Source organism: Zootoca vivipara, chromosome 3 (genome assembly GCF_965207765.1).
Source record: "Zootoca vivipara chromosome 3, rZooViv2.hap1.1, whole genome shotgun sequence".
Classification (NCBI taxonomy): domain Eukaryota; kingdom Metazoa; phylum Chordata; class Lepidosauria; order Squamata; family Lacertidae; genus Zootoca; species Zootoca vivipara.
Window position 1 is genome coordinate 116259469 of NC_142586.1, and position 22224 is coordinate 116281692.

A 22224-nucleotide genomic window follows, 5' to 3' on the forward strand; every position below is an offset into this window, starting at 1 on the left:
TTTAACCTTAAAATGAGTTTAGGGCCATTAGCGTTCACACTAGAGCCTCACCCTGGATAGCTGCCACATACCTGCAAGACATTAGCAGACACAGCTCTATACACACCATAATACAGTTGGCATCACAACCCGCCAGATCTCTCCTCTTTGTACTATAGCAGGTGTAATGTGATTCAAAGGTCCAGCAAGGCATCTTAAGTGCCAAGAATTATGACCACCAAGGGTAAAGCAAAAGACTGTTAAGTAAAAGCAAGGTTTATTTTGAAAGACAAAAATCAATGATTATATGGAGAGAGAGAAAAGTGATAGGCATTATATCTAGAACTTCTGTGTAGTCTCTCGGTATTAAAAGGAGAGTAAAATTTGCTTACTGCAGAGACCAGGATCCCTCCAACTAAGCAACCCGCAATCCGGTGGCCACAGAAAAGGTTCAGCTGTGGCGTAATAAACCCGCATGGACAAGAAATGCAGACAGCAGAATCCAATGTAAAGAGATTGGCTTCACAACAAGCGAATAGTAAGAGAACCCACACAAGTGACACTGACACAAAACCCTACACATACACTAAGTGGAAGAATAGAAGCATTGCCACCTGACCCCACCCCACTCACCATTCCCCTCTTTCTCCCTCTTTTCTTCCTAACCTAACACTGTACGCAACACTAATGCCTCACAACAAATGAAACTGACCTGTAGAAAACACAACTTGAAAAAAGAGGCAATGCGTGTATTTTTGTAAACTAAGAAATCTTTAATAAAAATATATTGGGGGGGGGAGAGAGATTGGCTTCCTGGAAGACTATTCTTCCACAACAGGCTGTTTCTGAATTATATTCAATGTTTAAATTTCCTCCAAACCCTCTTCAGCAGTCTGTAATTGGCCACAAAAGTTATACGGCTGTTATTTTATGATTTAATAAATCAAGAGGCTCTTTCCAGTAGGAATTCACTTAATCACTTTCTTGATTGCTAATGTAATATTTTGTCTTGCTACAAAAGGGACATGCATACAGAACTAGTAATGATTTATGGGCCTCACTTTTGCAAGGAAACATTTTAGTCCCCGTCCCCCCCAATAAAGGCACACCCAACCTCAAGCCCAATGGGGCAGTCCTGGAACAACAGTACAGATTCATTTTTCAGCAGCAATCCTTAGTGGCACCTGGCAAACGTCACCAGCTGCATTTCCCAGTTTATGGCTGATACTGCAGCCTTGACATATTTATACATTCCTGAACGTTTTCTGGCACAAGGACTGTTTGCCCTGCTAATTTTGTTTTGCTGCTCTCCACAGCTGTGAACTGATGTTCCTTTAGGAGCAGGGAGGGGGTGAAACCTGGCTTCCCATTTGCTGTTTTCAGGGCAAACGTGAAGAGCTATTTTGTCTTCCTTGAAGATATAGAACTGCTTTTGTCTTCCTTTTAAAATATAGAACTGCTTTATTTTTATTTATTTATTTTGCAAAAAACATCGTTGTTAAGGCTCATTGTTAAGATCTTTTACCTCAAGCAGGGAACTCAGTAGCCACAAACAAGCATGCATATAAGTGGAATACATATTTTTACCAAGCTTTCATTTACCAGTTATTAACGTAAATTTAAAAAAATTCCCTGTAAATTCCAATTTCCTTCCACATCTTAACAAAGCGATTCCTTTATGATCCCCTTCCAAATATGGGCAAGAAGGTAACAACAAGAAAGATGCAAAATTATGAATTTTATACGAGGAGAGGAAAGTCATGATAAACCACTGCAACTCCAATATTGATTTCCCCCCCCCCCGCTACTGAGAATCCTCATGTCTAGGTAACTCTTGGCTGGTCAGTTGCAAGTTTGCAATTTCATGCCACACACCTGATTATGTTGATCTGGCGGACTAACCTGGATTTGAATCTGCAAGTCCAGTTTCAAATCCTCAGCCCCCTTTCTGCAGGAGAGAATTACAGTGGCCCATCTTGTCACGTGAGTTGTGAGGATAACACAAAATAAGCATGAGATAGAGATCAGCCTCAATGGACATTACAAGTGGCAAAGCATTAGATTTTATCTTCTGCTATCTGACATCCACCTGTCATGCAAAAAAAGGTAAACAGGTGGGGTGTATGCTTTTCATTTGTACTGCAACTCCAGGAAATAGACCTGGGGCTAAGGTGCGTGCTTCTCCAAAGGCAAACAAGACTGCACACTTCAGAGGATAGATCAAAGATTACCCAGACAAGCACCCCCTCCCCCCCCCAGACAGAGATTTCCCTTCCCATGCTTGCTCTCAATCCAGAGAAAAGAACCCACAGAAAATCTGCATAAAAGCCATTCAGTGAATTAAAACAATGCCCAGAACATTAAGGCTACCAAGAAACAGCTGAACAGAAACTCCCTCAAGCTGTTGTTGTTTAGTCGTTTAGTCGTGTCCGACTCTTTGTGACCCCATGGACCAGAGCACGCCAAGCACTCCTGTCTTCCACTGCCTCCCGCAGTTTGGTCAGACTCATGTTGGTAGCTCCGAGAACACTGTCCAACCATCTCGTCCTCTGTTGTCCAACTTCTCCCCTTTTTCTGGAACTCTCTAGCTTTCTCCAAAATCCAGCGCATGTTTGCAATTTGGCCTCTGGTTCCTGTTTGCAATTTGGTCTCTGGTTCCTCTGCCCCTTCGAAATCCAGCTTGCACTTCTGGGAGTTCTTGGTCCACATACTGCTTCAGCCTGCCTTGTAGAATTTTAGAAGCCATCAAACTTTCCCAGGTTTCAGGGGAAGGGAAGCAAACCATTTAACATTTTTATGGGTGAGGGACCGCAAACTGACAACGCTAGCTTGCCAGTTTTCAATCATGACACAAGGAGGGCAGGATATCAACACCAAGGGATTTTCAGCATCAACCGGTAATCGCTGGAACACTGTTCAAACTTTAGGTTTAGTGGTAAAGCATAAAATGGCTCAAGCCCAACACACCTAAGATTATAGCATCCAGCCATGTATTTTCAATCACACGTGGCTGCTTGTCCTGATCTTCTGGACAGGATGGCATACTAACAGAAATATGCAAGTACTAGTCCGAAAGGTGCTCCCGAGACCTGTAGGAACTGCTGGGGGAATCATCACTTTTTGACATTCCTTTCAACCTATTAAAGACAGGTGTATTGTGCCCAGAGTGGTTGAAGTGACCCAGTCAGATGGGCAGTGGTATATTATTATTATTATTATTATTATTATTATTATTATTATTAATTTGCATCTCCTCCTCAATCTTATTGCTTGCCCAAGTCCCTTTGAAAAACTACAACCCATAAAACCTGGTGTATTTTTTAATGGCCCCTCAATCAAAAATATATATATCTGGCTGCTAACCAAAGGGCATTTTTAATTCTCGTCTTTTAAAAATAGCAATGCTATAGATTAAGTACCTATTAAATAATTAGGATAATTACAGTGCCAACACCAGCTGGTGCTATATAAAGGTTCCCATATATCAATGCCATTCCTCAATGCAAGTATATTAAAAGCCTACCATTAGTATAAAAACCTCATTAAAGTGTATCTCAAATTTTCATTCTTCTTAGATTGGGGTGGGGAACCTTCAGGCCATGGGCCAACCTTGGCCTGCCAGGGGCTCCAATTTGGCCAGTGAGGGCATTTCCCCCAAAATCACACCCAGCCATCCATCAGCTATTGTCACTGGTAGTGTCAGCTGGGGGGGGGAACCTTCTAAGGAATCCTGCCTGGTCCAATCCCTTCAACCTCTGTAAAGGATCCGTATGGGGTTGGGGTTTCCAAGAAGGTGGAGCAGTCTCTCTTTTTAAAAAAAAAAAAGATAATGCAGCAAAAGCAAGGAGACCCTGTTATTTTTTTTACTGCTGCACAAGGGATCAGTCCCTTTCAGAGCTGCTGTCTGCTTTATGCAGACACTGGCTCTGACAGGGACTGCTCTGTCATGCAGCGATGAAGAAACAGGGACTCTTTGAAGGAGTCTCCTCACCCATCCACCCTTTAAAAACCACTGGAGAAATCTTTAAAGAGGGGAAGAGTTTGTTGCACAGAGCGTTAGGCCCCCGCTCAGGTAGGATCACAGGGGCTGCCTTAAAGCAGGCACCGTTTGTGCAACTAGCTTCCTGTAGCATGTGCTTTCATGGACAACCTCCTTCACTGATTGCAACCAGTCTCTGAAGACACCAGTTGCTGTCCACCCCTTAATTAGTTACAGGTAGGTAGCCGTGTTGGTCTGCCATAGTTGAAACAAAAAAAAATCCTTCCAGTAGCACCTTAGAGGCCAACTAATTAGTCTGATTTTGTCTGATGCTGCTGGTTTTAAGATAGCCCCTCATTTGGAAAGTACAGGATTAGTTATTTTCAATAAGAACGTTAACAAGTTTCTAGATAAAACAATATATTGACTTTACAACGGTGTGGTCAACCTACTTATAATAAAAGATATACAAGAAAGTGGTGTTCTAACCATTTTTTTAAAAAAAGCAGACATTTAGCATTACATATTGCTCATATAATTGAAATTTCAAAATGCATGATCTCAGACACTGCAAGACCTTCGCTACAATAAGCTTCCAGAATATATATATATATTTATATAATCTCAGTGCACATTAAATAAAGATCTGCAAAATTTCATGAGCCCAAAACACAATGCCCACATTTATAATTGAAATCAAATTTATTTCACTCAGTTCTCATTCACTGAAGACTGAAAGGTTTGTTAATGTGTTAGGTCTCTCTGTCAGATTGCTTAAAAGCCTAGAGTTGTTTCTCCACCCAACCTTGAAGCCTTTTCAGTATTTACTGTGAGCTAAGCCAAGCAGTCACCTCTGGTTCTTATAAATGTTAACATGAACATGCAGGGAAAGGGGAGACTCTTTTCAAAGCTAACCGAATTATGCTCACCACTGAGCTGAGGACTGTTCCAAGAAGAAAGCATCTCGTTAGCTACCTTACTAAACATCTTAATATTGTCTAAACAAACCTCCCAGCCATTTATTCTGTTCACACTTTGTAGGCAACGAAGCGACGTGGCTTTTCTTTGCACCCTCTCTCTAATATGAGACACCCAACATATGGCTATGTGCGAGTGAGCTGCGTGCAGCTCCCGTGTAAAGCACACACACAAAACACAAGACGCAGAATATAAGGAAATGGAGTGATCACTTGGGGGAGCAAGTTTCAGTGCCTCTATCGGATTCTGTCCCCAATGGCTGTGGTCTCTGCACACAGAGTTCTTTCTGCAGGATAGTTAGCTGCAAATGCAACACTGCACAGCTGGGGGTCAGATCCTGAACGACACTGCCGTGCCCTCGTTCCTCCCTTGAGTCCAATCGTGAAAGCCCCAACAGTGCATGTCAAAGCCCAAGCTCAGCTTTAATTTTAATTTAATTTATTTGGATTTGCACACTGCCTTTCATTATGCAGATTCAAGTTTGCAATAGAAATGTTTAGACCTTAAAACAAAACGGCCAAATACAAAGCAATAAAATTTACCGAGGCCAGGGCGAGCTAATAATGTTGTTCCCCAGTTGTGCTTTGCAGAAGGGGGGTAGGTGGAGGGGGTAGGTGCACCTGCCTCTAGGAAATTAGCTTCTGCCTGAGCAAAAGGGCTGCCACTCTAAAACAAGTTGAGTTTGGCATGAAACTACTTGGCACAGACACTCTGCTCGTGCCTCTTCCTGTTATTCCCTCAACAGAACTATTGATCCTGGGATTAACGGGAGAAACTCACAAGATGACAAATCCTGCAGGCTTGACATACCTGAGGGCAGGCCGTGGCCTGCGGAACTTCACACAAGGAGCGTGCCTGGTCTTAACTGGAGCGCCTCAGCTTTACTGGATCTGGTTCCAGTTCTTCGCCTGTGCAATAAGCCCTTCCAGCAATTATGGGCCCCATTAAACCAGGATGTTTTGCCCTCTGTTTCTTGCATCCAGTTCCTGAGCTTCTCACCCTCGATCCAAACTGGCTGAGCCTTTTGTGCCTGCCAAGCCCCTTGCCTGGGATCTGACCTTTCGTCTACCTGTTTTCAAGCCTATTACAGGTGCACCTAAAAAAGAGGCAGGAATACTTGGCAGTTAAGTAATGCTAATATGTCCCAGCTTGGGTCTCTTCTAAGGGAAGCAGAGATATGGTACCTATGATTAATCACTTTGGTAGTTTTATCCTTGCATTTTGCTTCATTTCTGCATCTGGCAGCATTTTCCTATGAAGCTGCAGTTTGATACTTGCCTTATCCAAGGTGAAATAAAATGAACTGCCCCCTTTTCACTATGACAGGAGAGGGGGGAAAACAGTAGGTAGCTTTCTGGCAGATGGCCCTCCAGCTGTTTTGGGACTGCAATTCCCATCATCCCTAGCTAACAGGACCAGTGGTCAGGGATGATGGGAACTGTAGTCCCAAAAACAGCTGGAGGGCCAAGTTTGACCATGCCTGCAACAAATTAAAGCAGAAGACTGGCCACATGACATTACCAGTTTAAAAAGGGTGGGTGGGAGGTGCACAATGGTGGTATCACATTTTACAACAACCCTGTGTTCATCCTCTTGCCAACTTATGCCCATAAGTACAGGGACGCCCAACTCCCAAGAGACTGCAATCTACTGGGGGGGGGGACTGGCAGTGATCTACCCATTTGGGGGGCTGCAGGTCTAAGTTGTTGAGCTTCCGGGGGGGCTTTGCAAAGTTGTGGAGGTTTTGGGGGTTTTTTTAGAGGGGGGCTCCCCAAAGTTTTTAACCTTTTTTTAAACAGTAAGTGTGCAGACAACAATAGAACGCTCACTGAATGTGATGCAGGAAACAACAAGGGGGGAGGGGGTGGTACATGATTCTAAACAACGCGAGCGATAAGGATCCTGCGATTGATCACGATCATCCAGGGGTCGACCTGTCAATCACGGTCGACTGGTTGGACACCCCTTGAGATATATCCAGATATACCCCAGCCCATTTCAAGCAAGCTAGTGCTATCCTGGTAGCAAGTGGGGGTTGAGGGTAAACTCAAGCCTTTTGCCAAACATATTGTACTACTGAGGTACTAAAACTCGGGGTTATGATAACAGAAGCCTGAAATTTCTTTACATCTAAACAACACAATTTACATATTATACAGGAACTAAGCTACATCTGGTGAACATGTGGCACTTATAAGTAACACAAAAAGACCGCCAATAGAAACCTTTTATTGCATTTATTTTCCCAAATTGTTTATTGTTTTAAATGCTTTTTATCCCACCTTTCTTAAAAAGCAAGCAGTAAGTAAGTTTACAAGCCCAGTAAGACAAAAACATGAACTGAACTCATTAATAGCAAACAATAAATATGAACAAATGCCAAGAGGTTTCAAGTCTCCTGCTGCAGGTTTCATAATCTAATGCATCAATTGATTCCAGAATTAATTCCTAAAATGTCTGCCTGGCGTGTGCCTTTTGGAAGAAAATGCATGGATGTGGGGCACAGGCCCACAACACAAATTTGCCTAACTGCCACCAGACAAATTCAGAAGGTAGATGGATAGGATCTCACCTGCACAGCATTTTGGGTGCTCCCACCCACCAACCAGCAAATAAAAATAAAAAAATTTAAAAGAAGGGGAAGAGGCAGGAGACAGCACTCCTGTTCATGGCCCTCATGTGATAGTATGTTTCTGATGAGTTTTATCACTCAACTAGAGAAGAGTATATAATCATACTCTGCCAAAAGTGGCAAACCGTCTTCAGAGATAGGAATACAGTGAGCTTAGGTGGCAAAGAGGCTGACTCGACTGATGTCTGCTATTACTTGTCACAGAAACAGGACGGTCTGGCTTAGCATTCAAATAAGAAGCCACGTGGTGAGCTACAGCCTCGGTACTCCATGCGACTCTCCTCCCCCTCTGCAGCTGAGGGAAGGTGACTGAAAGCATCAGTGCTCAGCTAAACCAGGATCTGAAACCGTTGCTTGATCCTGGTTTGTGTGAACTAACCACAGTTAGAATAAACCAGTTTTCAGACTTCAACCACAACAGGAAACATAAATTTATTCAAAACCAAAAGTAAAAACTTTCAGTGCCCCACAAAGGGGTAGGGAGAGCATATTAAACAGAGGCTCACCATAGTCCACTGTTTAGCAATACCTCTGACTGTTACCATATTAATGGCATGTATATTTAAGAAGATGACTTGCTGAAAGGCTTCTGTATAAAATGTATCTGACAGGCTAAAACATTTTTATTTTTTTATTTTTTAAGGAGTAAGGTATGAAATAATCTGGGAAACACAACTTACCTCTACCTTTCCAGAGGTGGAAGATAATTCATGAGGAAACAAAAATCAGACTCTTCAGTAAATCACATAAGCCGAGTAAAGGAATCTTAGAACTTCAGCAAACAGGTGCATCTATCTTCAATGGGCAGCTGTCAGCTTAAGTCTCCAGTGGAAGGCCTCAGCATCAATTACTGAATTCTGGAGAGGAAAAGGGGAAGTCTTCCCATTAGCTCAACAACCTTGGACTCAAATTCCAGATTAACCATGTCACAAACAAAAATACTTAATTTCCAGATGGCACTCATTGCACGGATCAAAAGTGTTCCCAATTCCTGCAATCCAGGCATAGATGGTGCTTCAACCAATCCTGGCTTCTGCCTGAGAGACCAGGACATCAGGACTTGTCCCCCCAAAGTCCCTGTACCTCCACATGCAAAACCAAACCAAAAACCAACCACTAAACAACCTGCAGAGGTTATACTACTTCTAAGGAGAGGGGACACTTCAGGAAAGTGCTTTATACCAAGCCAGACCACTGATCCATCTAGCTTAATATTGTCTACAATACTGCTCTCTCCCTGCCCTACCTGGAGACGCCAACAATTGAATCTGGGCAGTTTGTTTCTGCCTCTTCCTAGCAAAAGGTATTATGGAATACATATTGAAAACAAGTCGCAAAAAACTCTGATTCAGCACCAGTACTTTTCCCCTCTGGCTTCCAGTTAATTCCCCATGGGGCAGTAAGGCTGATGTGAACTTTTCCACCAACACACCACTCAAAGACACTATATATGCCAGAGCTACAGAAAGGCACAATCCCCTTTCTCTCCTCATTGTCTTCTAGAACCCTGCTTTGATCAGATTTGCTTTTGAAAGCAATTAAGGCAATTATGTACTTTTAGACCAGTGGAGGGCAAATGCTGGCCAATGGCCCAAAGACCAGAACAGCTTCTGAGAAGTACTGTAAGTAGATCTCAACTTCTTCTGTTAAGTTACCACCTGAATGAATGTAGGGATAAGTTCGAACATGGAACAGCATTTAAGGGGGGGGGGGAAGCAGTTTGTTAGAAAGACTCTTGTTTTGCATAGCTGGGATTTCCCCAGCTGCAGAATTTCCAAGAAGGAAATGCAGGGATTCCTGCATGTGCTGCTGTTGCATCGCATTTGAATGAGGGGCTGAAGGAGGGTCAACCTTTCTGCTGCGGATTCTTCAAAGACCCTAGCTGTGGGCTGACTCTCTTTCCTTTTGACATGGAGTCTCGTACTAGTGCTAAAACAGACAAGAGTGGCTGTCTGAACAGTCACTATCTGTCTGCTATCTATCCAAAAGATGAAAGTTAGAGGCAGGTGAAAACTTCTTCCTTCCACTCACCGACCAGTTCTTTCTTTTCTTTTCATTTTTAGTGTTTTCATAGTTCTAGCTGTTGTAGCAGCATTTTCCTGTTTTGCAGTGCCACCTTTCTCAGAAAGTAATTTTAATATTCTCAGTGGGGATTTTGTTTTTCTTTAGCGTTTGGTTCAAACTGGAATTTTGTCACTGAGGTTAATGAATGTATTTAAAAATCACGTACTGTTGTATTTTTAATTATTACTTTAAGTTGCCTACAGGCACTTTGCGTTAGGAGATACAAAATTTTTGACAACAACAACTGAACCACAAAATAATAAAAAGCAGGTCCAATTCACTGCGGATTGTGTCCAACACTGCGTGAGCCGAGTTCTGCCTGCACAATGGGACTTCCCCCTTTCTCTCCCTGCACACTCCCAACATTTACTCCCTGAATCCTCTGAAGGGGAGAGGACAGCTCCACTGTACAAACATAACAGCAGAAACGGAAACAGACCCAGATTCTCAACCGTCCCGATTTCTGTCCAATTATCAAGAGTTATCAAAATATTTTGCTTTGGGCAGTAGCAATTTCAGAATAAAAATCCTGTAAGAAAAATGAAGTATGTCCAACTGGCGTTCAGCCATCTGCCACATTTATGAAACTTGATATGCTAATTTTATTAAGTGCATGGATAAAAAAATTGCACGATAGCTGCAGCCCACAGTATTTATTCAAATCCTTTCTGCTGATCAAATTATCAGAGCTTGCTTTATTTGACCTCAATGCAAATGTGACATTAGCATAGTGTTAGCCAAGAAAACACACTCCCATGTGAGTGTGGCGCCACACAGTTATTGCTACACCAGTAAACGGCAACACGTATGGAATACCCTTTTATCAGTGACACCCTTTTTACAAGAGAGGCTGCAAGTTACAGTAGTCCGGAGGCATTCCATGCAAAAGACAAAGTCATAGGGCTCAAAGTTTGCAACAACAACAAAACATGGAAGTCATTTGCAGCCAGCACTTTACCAATCCCACATGTTGAATTGCTCCATGGATTATTTTAGATTCAGAGCACAAAGGTTTCCCCTCTTAGGACTCCTCCAGATGACCTGTCTATTGAGTATTTATTCTGGTTTGCTTGCAGGGCAGTTATGCAACAAGGAAGATTCATCCTAATTTGTTTGCTGGGTGTTTACACATCTTCCCGTTAATCAGTCTTCACCCATCACTTTTCAGCACATTCCTCCATCACTTTCCTAACAACATTAAAAAAACAAAATAGATTTATTGCCCTAGGGCGGCAGAGTTCTTTAGCCCACTTCAATTGTGCAAACCTAAATTTCCATTATGTGCTTTAATCCCTCCTACAATATTGACAGTCTGGCGGTGCCCTAAAAATTCATTATACAAGTCCTCTCTCCTGTACTCCAAAATGTAATGTCAAAAGGCTTTTGGCTTATTAATACAAATCTCTACTAGAAAACTAAAAAACACACACCCAACAACCCTTGTAAAGAACAAGTAATGATCCCAGAGGATGTATGTGCTGCAGAGGCAAGAAGCAATCTTGGAACGGGACTGTTTGGAGGCTTCCCTTCCTCCACTTCCCACCTAGAAAAATCAAGGTTGTCTTTCTTTTCTGCAAGTGTTGGAACAACCCATTTAGTTTAAAACCAGTAATAGGCATTGCAGAATGGGAAAAATCTCGTCTCCTCTTTGGCCTGGTGACATCTTATTATAAGAGCAACTGCAATTCAAAGATAATTAACACCCACAAATGGTTCTTGAAGGCAATCCACCTATTATGCTTGAATTTCTCTTCCCTTCCCAAGGCCTACGCATTTGCCAAAAGATGTTTTCGTTACTTGCAGATTTTCTTCTTCTTCTTTATACCGCCACTAGACCACATTAATGGATGCCAAGGTCTTTTGCTTCCTTAATGCCATCACAAGCTGTTGCTTCCAGAGTCATCTGCCTTTGAGTGATTCAGCAGAGATGATCGACTGTGGGAGGATTTAACCCATTTTAAGATGCATCTTAATGCTCCTTCCGTGCACGTAATAAAGTGCGACTGACAGAAACTGAACTTCAACCTGCTACAAGTTAATTACTACTAATAGCAATACAGTAATTTGTTCAGCATTGAAATAAAAAAATTCCTTCAGTAGCACCTTAAAGACCAACTAAGTTTTTATTTTGGTATGAGCTTTCGTGTGCATGCACACTTCTTCAGCATTGTATTTTGCCCCACCACAAGCCCATGCATTAAGCCACAAACAGTCTCTTCTTATGAACCACCTGTGAGCTCGGGAGCCCATGGTTCCTCCAACAAGTCTTGGGCACCTGAAACCAGATTCCATGGAACCCACTCTCTATTAAGGGAATCAGAACAGAATCATTTTTAAAAAAAAGTTTAACGAAGGCAGTTGACACCTGAACAAAATAACATTGCACAGAACATTGTGACAGCATTGCACAGAATAATTTATTCAATACTGTCCCCCATATGCTAAAAACAACACTTCAACATCTACAGGCTACAAAGACCATGAAATCATTCCTGCTCTCTTGAGAAAGAAATTCCCCAGAAACAGGCACTGGGGGCAAGAGAAGCAATGCTAAGCCCCAGATTCAACATGCACCCTGTTGAAATTCAACCTGCTACAGTTCTAAACAGCTGCATTCTGCATTACAGATACAGTAAACCACTCCAAAAAGGAATTTTTCACGCTCTCTCCACTATTAAGATTTGATAGTTTATAACAGAAACCCCAACAGCCTTGAGCAGATGTCGCTGTCACTTTTTCTGCCAAAATTCATAACTTTTGATGGGAAATAGTACTTTGGTTTTTTAAAAAAATACAACCAGCAATAAAATGAAAGATTATTATAATTTACTAAGATTCTAAAGAATGATGGCTACTGCACATTACCAGTTTTAATTTAATCATTCTAGTTGTATCTGATGGATTATGCAAAGAAGTCTAAAATGCACTTTTATTGTGACTCAGTTCCTTATGAGGGTCCCCCCCCTCCAGCCCTAATTAGAAAAGGCAGTAATTGTCAGGAGTATGGGTAGGAGTCAGGCTCTGGGGCCTGTAGTGCTTTGCAGGACTGGGGCCTGCCTCAGCTTGTGCTGGAGAGGCAAGGAGTGGTCACTCAGGTGAGGCCACTTGATACCTCACTGCATCTGGTGGCAGGAGCTGGGAGGGATAAAAGCCCAGCAGTTCCCTTCAGCTCTTTGCCACAGCAACGCTATCCCTGCCTGGTTGCATCTGGCCTCCTGCTCCTTGGACCCTCGCCTTGTCTTCGCCTTGCTTCTTGTTCCTTGGAACTTCGCCTTGCTTCTTGTTCCTTCGCCTTGCTCCTTGATCCTGGGACCCTTGCTTTGCCTTCGCCTTGCTCCTCGACCCTTGGACCTTCGCCTTGCTTCTTGCCCCGTGGACCTTCGTCTCTGCCTTGCTCCTTGACCCTGCAACTGCCTGCTGCTGGACCCTCAGCCCTGCACCTGTTCCTGCTTCTTCACCACCATCTTGCCTCTGGTCCTGACGCCCGCCGACCGGACCGCGACAGTAATTTCCTTTCCTCTAATAGAGCTCAAGTAATATGCCTCAAATTATTTACCTTACCATCTCCTCAGAATGAAGCAACAGCTCATTCTAAGATCTTTTGAATGAAGAATAAAACTAGAATGCTCTGTATTTCTATTACTGTATAAATTTGACAATCCAAACACAATCACTTCTCTCTCTTTTTGCCCTGGTGGGTTTCTGGAGAGGACCTTCTCTCTTGCTGATTGCTTCACTACTGCTCAGAGCACAGCATCAGTGACTTCTCACTCCTAAAAGGGAAGGCGTTTACTACCACAGAAATGGGATTAAGAACAAACAGCTGCAAATGTATAAATGGAAATGAAGAACAGATAAGGCTGGAGATAAGCAGTAGTTTTCCCTCCACACTGGTGGTTAGGAAGAGCCCTTCTTCACACAAAAAGCTGCTAGCACCTGAAAACTGAGGTTTAAATTAGGGTAGACAACCTAAAGCCCGTGGGCCGGACCGGGAATCAGTGTGTTTTTACATAAGTAGAATGTGTGCTTTTATTTAAAATGCATCTCTGGGTTATTTGTGGGGCGTAGGAATTCATTCATCCCCCCCCCCAATATAGTCCGGCCCACCACATGGCTGAAAAAGGTTGCTGACCCCTGGTTTAAATAGTCAAGGGTTGCCTGGTGCTTTCATGTTCAAGTGCCGAGATCAGTTGAAAGGGGGCCCTGTTGGTAGTTCCTCTGCCCTCAGAGGTAAGGAGGGGGGGACTGGCAGCCGAGGAGTGGGCCTTCTCCATGGGCATAGCCAAGGGAGGGCAGGGAGGGGCATCTGCCATGCCAAGTCAATAAAAGAACATAAAAAAATACAAAGCAAACTGAAGTTCTGCCATCCCTAACAAAAAGCCTGCCCCTCCCAACAAAAATCCTGGCTACACCCATGGCCTTCTCTGTGGCAGCCCCCAAGTTGAGGACCTCCCTCCCGACAGAAGTACGCCTGGCACCTTTCTTATACAACTTTCAGAGAATTTTTAAGACACACCTCTCTTCCCTGACTTTTGACTTTTGACATATGTTTGAAGGATGCACATAATAATAATAATAATAATAATAATAATAATAATAATAATAATAATAATAATTTATTATTTATACCCCGCCCATCTGGCTGGGTTTCCCCAGCCACTCTGGGCAGCTTCCAAACAGAATATTAAAATACAGTAGTCCGTCAAACATTAAAAGCTTCCCTAAAAAGGGCTGCCTTCAGATGTCTTCTAAAAGTCTGGTAGTTGTTTTTCTCTTTGACATCTGGTGGGAGGGCGTTCCACAGGGTTAGGGTTGAAAAGTTGTTTCAAACTGTTTTTAATACTGCATTTTAAAGATGTAACTCACCTCGGAACCTTGGGGTGAAGAGTGGCAGGCAAGCAAACAGGCAGGCAGGGCACCTTGTGCCTCCGCAGTATATGCCTCCCATTCATTTCCAGAAAGCACAGCTATGGCGCCCTTCCTTGGTTCCTGTAGATCGCTACAGAAGAACAAGAAGCGTCCTGTCCCCGACACAATGTCACAGAGGCAAAGGCAGGAGATATGAGAGGCAGAATTACACTGGAAAGAGCCCTTCATATCTCAGTCCACAACTATACTAGAATTACTTTTAACTTCTTTTATATATGGAATAGTTTTTAAATGTTTGCATTGTTTTTATATCTGGAATTGTTTCTTCCTTGTTGTTTACACTTTTCTTGTTTTATTCCTGTAATTGTATATTTTATTGCCATAACCCATGCTGGGATCTTTAGGTAAAGGGCAGGTAAGAAATCTAATGTACTGTACAACCAATCATATCATATCCCACTACCGGTCTCCTATGTTAACAGCCATATTGTCAGTACTTTATCTATTATAAGAAAGTCATATTTGCCTGAATGGCCCTGAGGAGGTTCTAAATGTTAAGATCACTTATTTCACTGGAGAAATCAGTGAAGCAGGTAGAACACAACACAAATAATAAGAATAAATTTGTCAGTGGGGTTTGAATGAGAGAAGGAATGCACTTCTGAATGCGAGAAACAGAACAGAATTCCAAAGGGAGAAATGGGAAGACTGGGAACTTTAAGATAGAAGAAGAGAGGGTCACGAACATTAAGTCAATGCTGGTTATTTGCCAATGTCACTGAGAGCAAACTACAGTGGTACCTTGGTTCTCAAACGCCTTGGTACTCAAACAACTTGGAACCCAAATACTGCAAACCCAGAAGTAAGTGTTCCGGTTTGCAAACTTTTTTCGGAAGCCGAACGTGCTCCGTTTTGAGTGTTACACTTCCAATTTGAGTGCCACACTTCTGTTACGCTGAGGCCTGTCTGTTTTTACTATTTATTTTGCATTTTTGTTTTTGCTGCTCTTTTTTTTGTTTTTGTGACTGTGTGGAACCCAGTTCAGCTACTGATTGATTGATTGTGTGTGTGACTGCAGTACATTGTTTATTGCTTTCATTTTATGGATCAATGTTCTTGTTAGTAAAATTGATGTTAAATTGCTATTTTAGGGGTTGTTTTTAAAAGTCTGGAACAGATTAATCCATTTAGCATTACTGTACTTTCTATGGGAAAGCGTGCCTTGGTTTTGGAATGCTTTGGTTTTGGAACGGACTTCCGGAATGCATTAAGTTTGAGAACCAAAGTACTGTACCACTGGAATGCCCTCTGGAATGAAGGCAATGCTTTGTGATTAGGCATTTCACCCCTTTTGAAAACAAACACCAAAAATAAGATACTGGCTTTTTGGGGGGCACCCGATTCAAAAGAGGATGATACGCGACTATGCCTTCTGAGAAAGCCTTGCTCTCACTCTTTAAGGGCTTTATTTCGCCTCACTGATGCAACCAAATGGATTGACTACATAATATTGCACCATCATATTCACTAAATGTTTCCCAACTAGCTGGGAAGCCCTAACCCAACCACAGGGGGCAGGGGATGGGGGATGGGTGTGAGAGAAGGAAAATAATTCTGAAGCAGGAAATGGAACAAAGGACAATGACTGGTGAATTTTCTAAGATGTTATTACTCTCAATTAAGGATTCTTTTCATAGTTTAAAGCCATAAAAGGAAAAGGGGGTGCATTTGATTCTGTTCTTGAATACAGGTTTAGGATTGGCAAAGGCTTTGTTCCAAGCTTTTATTCCATTCAGTCACCTGTCCCCACCTTGCAATATAATTATATTTTAAATATGTTGATAACGCAGTAGTGTGATAGCTCCAAGTACACAAACAGATACGAATACAAACCAGGCTTGTTTATTATAATCCTAGGTTGATCATTAAACATACCAAAGCAAACAAATGATATTGTAAAACTCCATGAAGGTAGGGTAGCCAAGTCATGACCAAGAGCTTGCGTGTATAATTAAAAATGTGGGTAGAAAAGCTAATAACACATAACCAAAACCCAAACACCCTCCTCAAAAGGGGGGGGGACACGAAGTCCCCAGTATGGAGCTCACAGTACAAGTAGGATTTCTGCCAGGAATTGTCCATCTCCTGCTAAATTGTTATCTTCCTGTGAGTCTAGAGCAGGCACCTCCAAACTGCGGCCCTCCAGATGTTTTGGCCTACAACTCCCATGATCCCTAGCTAACAGGACCAGTGGTCGGGGAAGATGGAAATTGTAGTCCAAAACATCTGGAGGGCCGAAGTTTGGGGATGCCTGGTCTAGAGAGTCGAAAAGGGAGGGTTTGTCTTCTTTATTTTCTGTGGGAAAATTTGCATTTCATAAGTCCATTAGTAGCCACAAATGGGTGTCAACTGCAAATGCAATATTAAGGAAGCTTAGCAATTTCAACATTTTTAGCTTGTTTACCCAATACAAGTTAAGCGGACATGCTCAATTAGATCACTGTAATTTATGGGAAAATATTGTAGAACTCTGCCCTATGCAAATCTCCCTAATTCCTTCCCCAATTCAAACTTTTCTGGAGAAGCCACCAGCACCCTAAAAAACAGCTCTATCTGCCCCACCCACCCACCACAAAGAAAAACAGAGGCATAAATGGAGACATTCAGTGGATTAAAGGCAATTTCCCCTGCAGAGCAGCATATTGCACAATGGTTTGTAATACTTTGGTAAACTTCCTTAATGGTCAGCTGCCAGCAGAAGCAAGCAATGCCACAGCCTCTCAAGCCCTTGACCACTGCCCAAAAGAAGTACCTAGGAAGTTATGGCAAAACCACCTTACAGTATATAGAATTTCAGCCCCCTCACTGCACTATATTCCCCACCTCATATCAGTCAAGAAGCTATATAGCTGGGATGCTTCCCCTCCTATAATCTTTCATTAGATTACAGTGGGTGGTGAATGGATAGGGAAGAGTAAAGGAAGTGGATGGGAGAGTAATTGGATGAGCTGGATTGCTGCACCACAGTAGCGGGACATGGCCTTGCATACCCCACCTCTTCAACCCTTTTCTCCAAAAGCGCACTGAATAATATAATTAACAGCAAACTAGAAACATGACAGACATGAACAGGTCAATGCACAGTGTGGAGTGAATGTGAGGTCTGGCCTGAGTATCTTTGGCATTGGCACATAAAGAAAACTGAAGCGTTCATAAACTGAAGCAAACTTTCCCATTGAAAGTAATGAAAAGTGAATTAATCCGTTCCAGATGGGTCCGCGGCGTTCGTAAACCGAAAATTCGTAAACCAAGGTGTTCATAAACCGAGGTTCCACTGTAGTCTCATCTGCTCAATCCACCAGAGCCTGTCTTTGCATGCAAGGGAACTCCCTAGCGGTCTCACCAAGGTTTTGATATCCATGGGCTACCCTCACCTGGTTTAGCCATCCAGTCGAAGCTGTTTCCTAGGTGTGGCCACTGTCACATGCTGACATCTTCTAGAAGCCACAGGTGCACTTCTGTAATAATTCACCCAAGCTATGTGCATAACTGGGCCAACTTCCTTACTGCTCCAGAGAGAAAGCTAGAATAGGGCTGGGTTAGGTTAAGCCAACCAAAAGCCTAGCATGAAATTTTCAACCTAATCTTGTAAATGTTTGCTCTCTGAGCCATGCCAACAAATACAGGCAGAGGCTAGCATGCCCAGTGTACTTCTAGACAGAGGCTTCTGCGATCATTAGGTGGGGCAGGGGCTGGTGGCTTGGAATCAAGCCGGCAGCTTGACTATGGCTAACTTAGTCTAGAGCTACTTCCTAAGGTGCTAGGCCAGAGTGCATAGCTTTAAAAACTAAGGCAAGATGGAAATCCACTGGCTCAAAAGGAAGCTGCAGTATGAACCTCTGGAAACCTCCCCTGGTGGCCTTGCAACATCACAGAGATCAGGCAACAATACTAACAACTTGCAATCTGCTCCAGCAGCACAGAGTGTTGACTCCCTTCACAGAAAGGAGACGTGAATTAGAAGCTTGGTCACAGTTAGAATTAGACACTTGGTCACAGTTCCGAAACACAAATGGGAAGAGGTAGCAATGCCTGGGTCCTATTTACATAGAAAACTGCTGATCTCTAAATAAGATATGTGTAAAGCCATTAAGAAAACAGGCAGGGAGGAGGGCTTGAGAGTTGTTTGGACAGCCTCTCACATCACGATAATAAAGACGCTGTTATATATTCGGCTGTTTTACAGCTGTTAAAAGCTTTTAGGACTGTCCACTAACAAACTTGTATCCTTTTCAATCTCTCTCAGCAGGACAGAGTAGATGGGACTCCTTCTGTGCTCCACTTTGTAAGACTAATAAAAAACTTTCCACTTCCACCTCAGAGTTTTTTTTTAATACCATTAAGCTACAAAGCTTCTCTGATTGAACATCCCAGCAAAGTGGGCACATTATTAGTGTTCAGATTTGTCTGCATCTCACCAAACTGGATTAGGAATAGCCCATTTAATTGCAAAATTAATTTAGCAGAGCAGCAGAGCTTTTGAACCAGTGATACAAGGGTATTTGACCATCACCTGTTGCACTGAATGAGTTGCTCCAGAACAAGGGAGCAGATGTCAAATACTCTGTCCTTTGCAAATGAAAAGTAAAAAAGGCTTTTAACAGTGCAAGGAAGAGTTTGGCAGGCTTGTGACCCCTAAGAAAAAATACTTGTTGCTTTATCCTCCCTTCAGCAGATCAGAGAAATGTTAAAAAGTAGGCACTACTGTATTTATTTGCAGCCCCGAAGTAGCTTTGTGAAGCATACCACTATACTGCACTGCGAAATCTCTCAATGCACTTGCCTGACTGGCAGCTTCCCATGCCCCTGACTGTGTATCATCAGAATAGGTCAATTGCTAACCGGTTTGAAGAAAATACTGCAAAGTGGGCACATTCAGGAATCCAACCTCAGTTCACAGGATGGTTTTTGAACAAGTTTAATAGATACCCCAGGGGGTGCAAAATCCATTTCCACGTGTGAGCCCACAGGACTAAGCCATCTGCTGTGGTAAAAATTAAGTTTCAAATAGCAAGGGTACAGCAGGTCGGAAAGCTTCCAGGCAAGATCAAGCAGAAGAGCTCATAAAAGATCAGTCTTTTGCATGCTTGTCCACCTCCTCACACCAGCATCCCTTAGCAAAATGAGCAAAGAATCATAGAATTGTAGAGCTGGAAGGATCCCAAGGGTCCTCTAGTCCAGGCTTCCTCAACCTCAGCCCTCCAGATGTTTTTGGCCTACAACTCCCATGATCCCTAGCTAGCAGGACCAGTGGTCAGGGATTATGGGAATTGTAGTCTCAAAACATCTGGAGGGCCGAAGTTGAGGAAGCCTGCTCTAGTCCAACCCCCCGCAATGCAGGAAGCTCAGCTAAAGCATCCATGACATGTAGCCATCCAACCTCTGCTTTAAAACCTCCAAGGAAGGAGAGTCCACAACCCACCCAAGGGAGGTTGCATGGCAACAGGGAGAGCATGACAGTACTTGTGGATCCTGCTGGATATGTGCTTAAGACCATTTGGCCACAGAGCTCTCTTACAGATTCGTTAAGATTTGCTTGGGGGAAAGTCCATCGCTTCAGCCTTCCTGAGTTTGGCCACCACTTTCTTGGGTCTTTGACATTCCTTCCCTGCTTGGCTAAGTAGCCAGGTCTGTCTGGTTACCCTGCCAGCCAGATGCTGGTGAAAGTCCAGGAGAGGCTGGAAGTGAAAGCAGCATGAACCCAATTATGTGCAAGTCATTCCCCTCAAAAAGTGGAGAAAGTTCATGCAGAATGGGTCTGCATACACATGACTGCATCACATTACTGCTGGGAGAGGCACACCAGCTCCTTACCATGCATATCCCTTCTTTCTTTTACACACTTCTATGCTTCCATTCAATATAAATATTCTCAGGGTGGCTCATGCAGCAACATAAAGACAGGATGTTAGCAAATGGCAATGCTGTCCAGTCGGGTGTGCACCAGCGACAGATAACTAGCACAGCTAAATGTATGAACCAATAACAAAAGAGGCTACTTCTGAAGATAGCTGACACACATTAATTCTGCGTAGTCAAATACCTGCAGCAGAAGGAAACTATGACTGAACATCTGCATGTTTAAAAAAGAACCCCACATGCCGGCTGTATTTTCTCTATCCCAAGGCAAGCCACCTACAAATGTTTTATTTGTGTTTTCAATCAGGCTACAGCAAATTAACTCCCTGGTGTTTGAAGTCTGAAGCAAGCTTGCTTCATCATAATTGCTGCTTATTCATATACAAGTAGAAGCTTGTGCCAACTCAACTCGCTCTTGTCCTGGGAGAAGGGAATGTAATAAAGTCTACAGCACTGTACATTTCCAAAGATGCTTCAGAAGAGCTTCCTCTCTCATCTACTGTAAAACACTTCTTTCACCCAGAGGAGATTGTCTTTCAGCCATGCAACCCTGCCGAGGCTTTTTAAGGCTGATTCACACAAAAGCAGGAGGAAGCACATGCACATATGGGTACCTCAAGCTCAGGCACATGAATTCAAGGGTTGAAATATCGGAGGTTCTCTAGAACAGTACTAGGCAGCGGATGCTTCCCCGCCCCCAGAAACTGCCTCTGAACATGGAGTTTCCCATATTGCCATTGGGAATACTGTAAAAGCCATTGATAGGCTACAACTTCCTCCCTGCAGCTGCCCAATCCCCTTTTAAAGTCATCTAAGCCCAAGGCAAATCACACCTTCTTGTGGCAACAGTACTTATGCACTGTGTAAAGCAGCCTTTGCCAACCTAGGGCTCTGAACACTCAACTCACGTTATCTCAGCAATTCTTACAGCAAACCCATAAGAGCACCCGGCTCCTAACTCAGTCTCGTAGACATTGCATTAGACCAACTCTATCATTTATACCTCCCACAACTTGACTTCTCTACCCTCAACTTGCCATAATCGTAGAACAGTGCTTGGATAACACAAGTAGATACAAAGCTGAAATAAACTGAAGATCTCTAGCTCCAATATACTATTGGTGGTTAAACTGTGGCCCTCCAGATGTTGCTGAACTACAGCTCTTATTGGACGGAACCAGCACAGCCAAAGGCCAGGGACTGTGGGAGTTGTAGTTCAGTGATATCTGAAAGACCCCCCCCCTGCAATACAGGATCTGCAGGAAACAAGATTTAAAAGTAACCAAAGCAAAGGGGCAACTCTGACCCAAGGTCACAACTTAGCTTTTCGTCATCAAGTGCATTTTGCTTTACAAATCATCTCCAACAAGCCAATAAACATCTACATACCAAACTGAGGAGTTCCAACGACACAAATCAGAAGCCATGTGAACCAAATAAACCTAGCTTGAAAGATCTGGAAGTCATTCCCCATTCCTTCCTTCCTCCCGCAATCCCTTTTATTCCATTTGCATGTATTCAGTGTCTTCCCCTCTGAAGAAGAAAGGAATTGCTCTTGCAGTAATAAGAACAGGCTGCTGCAGCGCCCTAATTCTGTGCTCCCTCCTTTCCATGTAGATGTGGCATCCTGACAGCTATGCCGCTGTGTGTCCCATTTCCAGCCTCAGCTGGGAGGTCTGCACTTAATAGGCTGCAAAAGCAGCAGAAAAAAATACTGATTGGCTCCCCTTGACAAGGAAGAGCGAAAAAGAATTAACACTTTTTAATTGAACCCGGTGCATCATAAAACACATCACCTGCACTG

General features: G+C 43.1%; 1 protein-coding gene across 10 annotated transcripts in view; it reads right to left on the reverse strand.

Moving 5' to 3' along the window:
• Positions 1-22224, reverse strand: part of NCOA1 (nuclear receptor coactivator 1) — a 268260-nt gene that overhangs the window by 192156 nt on the left and 53880 nt on the right. For all 10 annotated transcript variants that reach the window (XM_060273179.2, XM_060273187.2, XM_088666959.1 and 7 more), the window contains one exon: positions 8249-8425. The gene's annotated coding sequence lies outside the window, so the exon portion shown is untranslated. The remainder of the gene's footprint in view (positions 1-8248; positions 8426-22224) is intronic.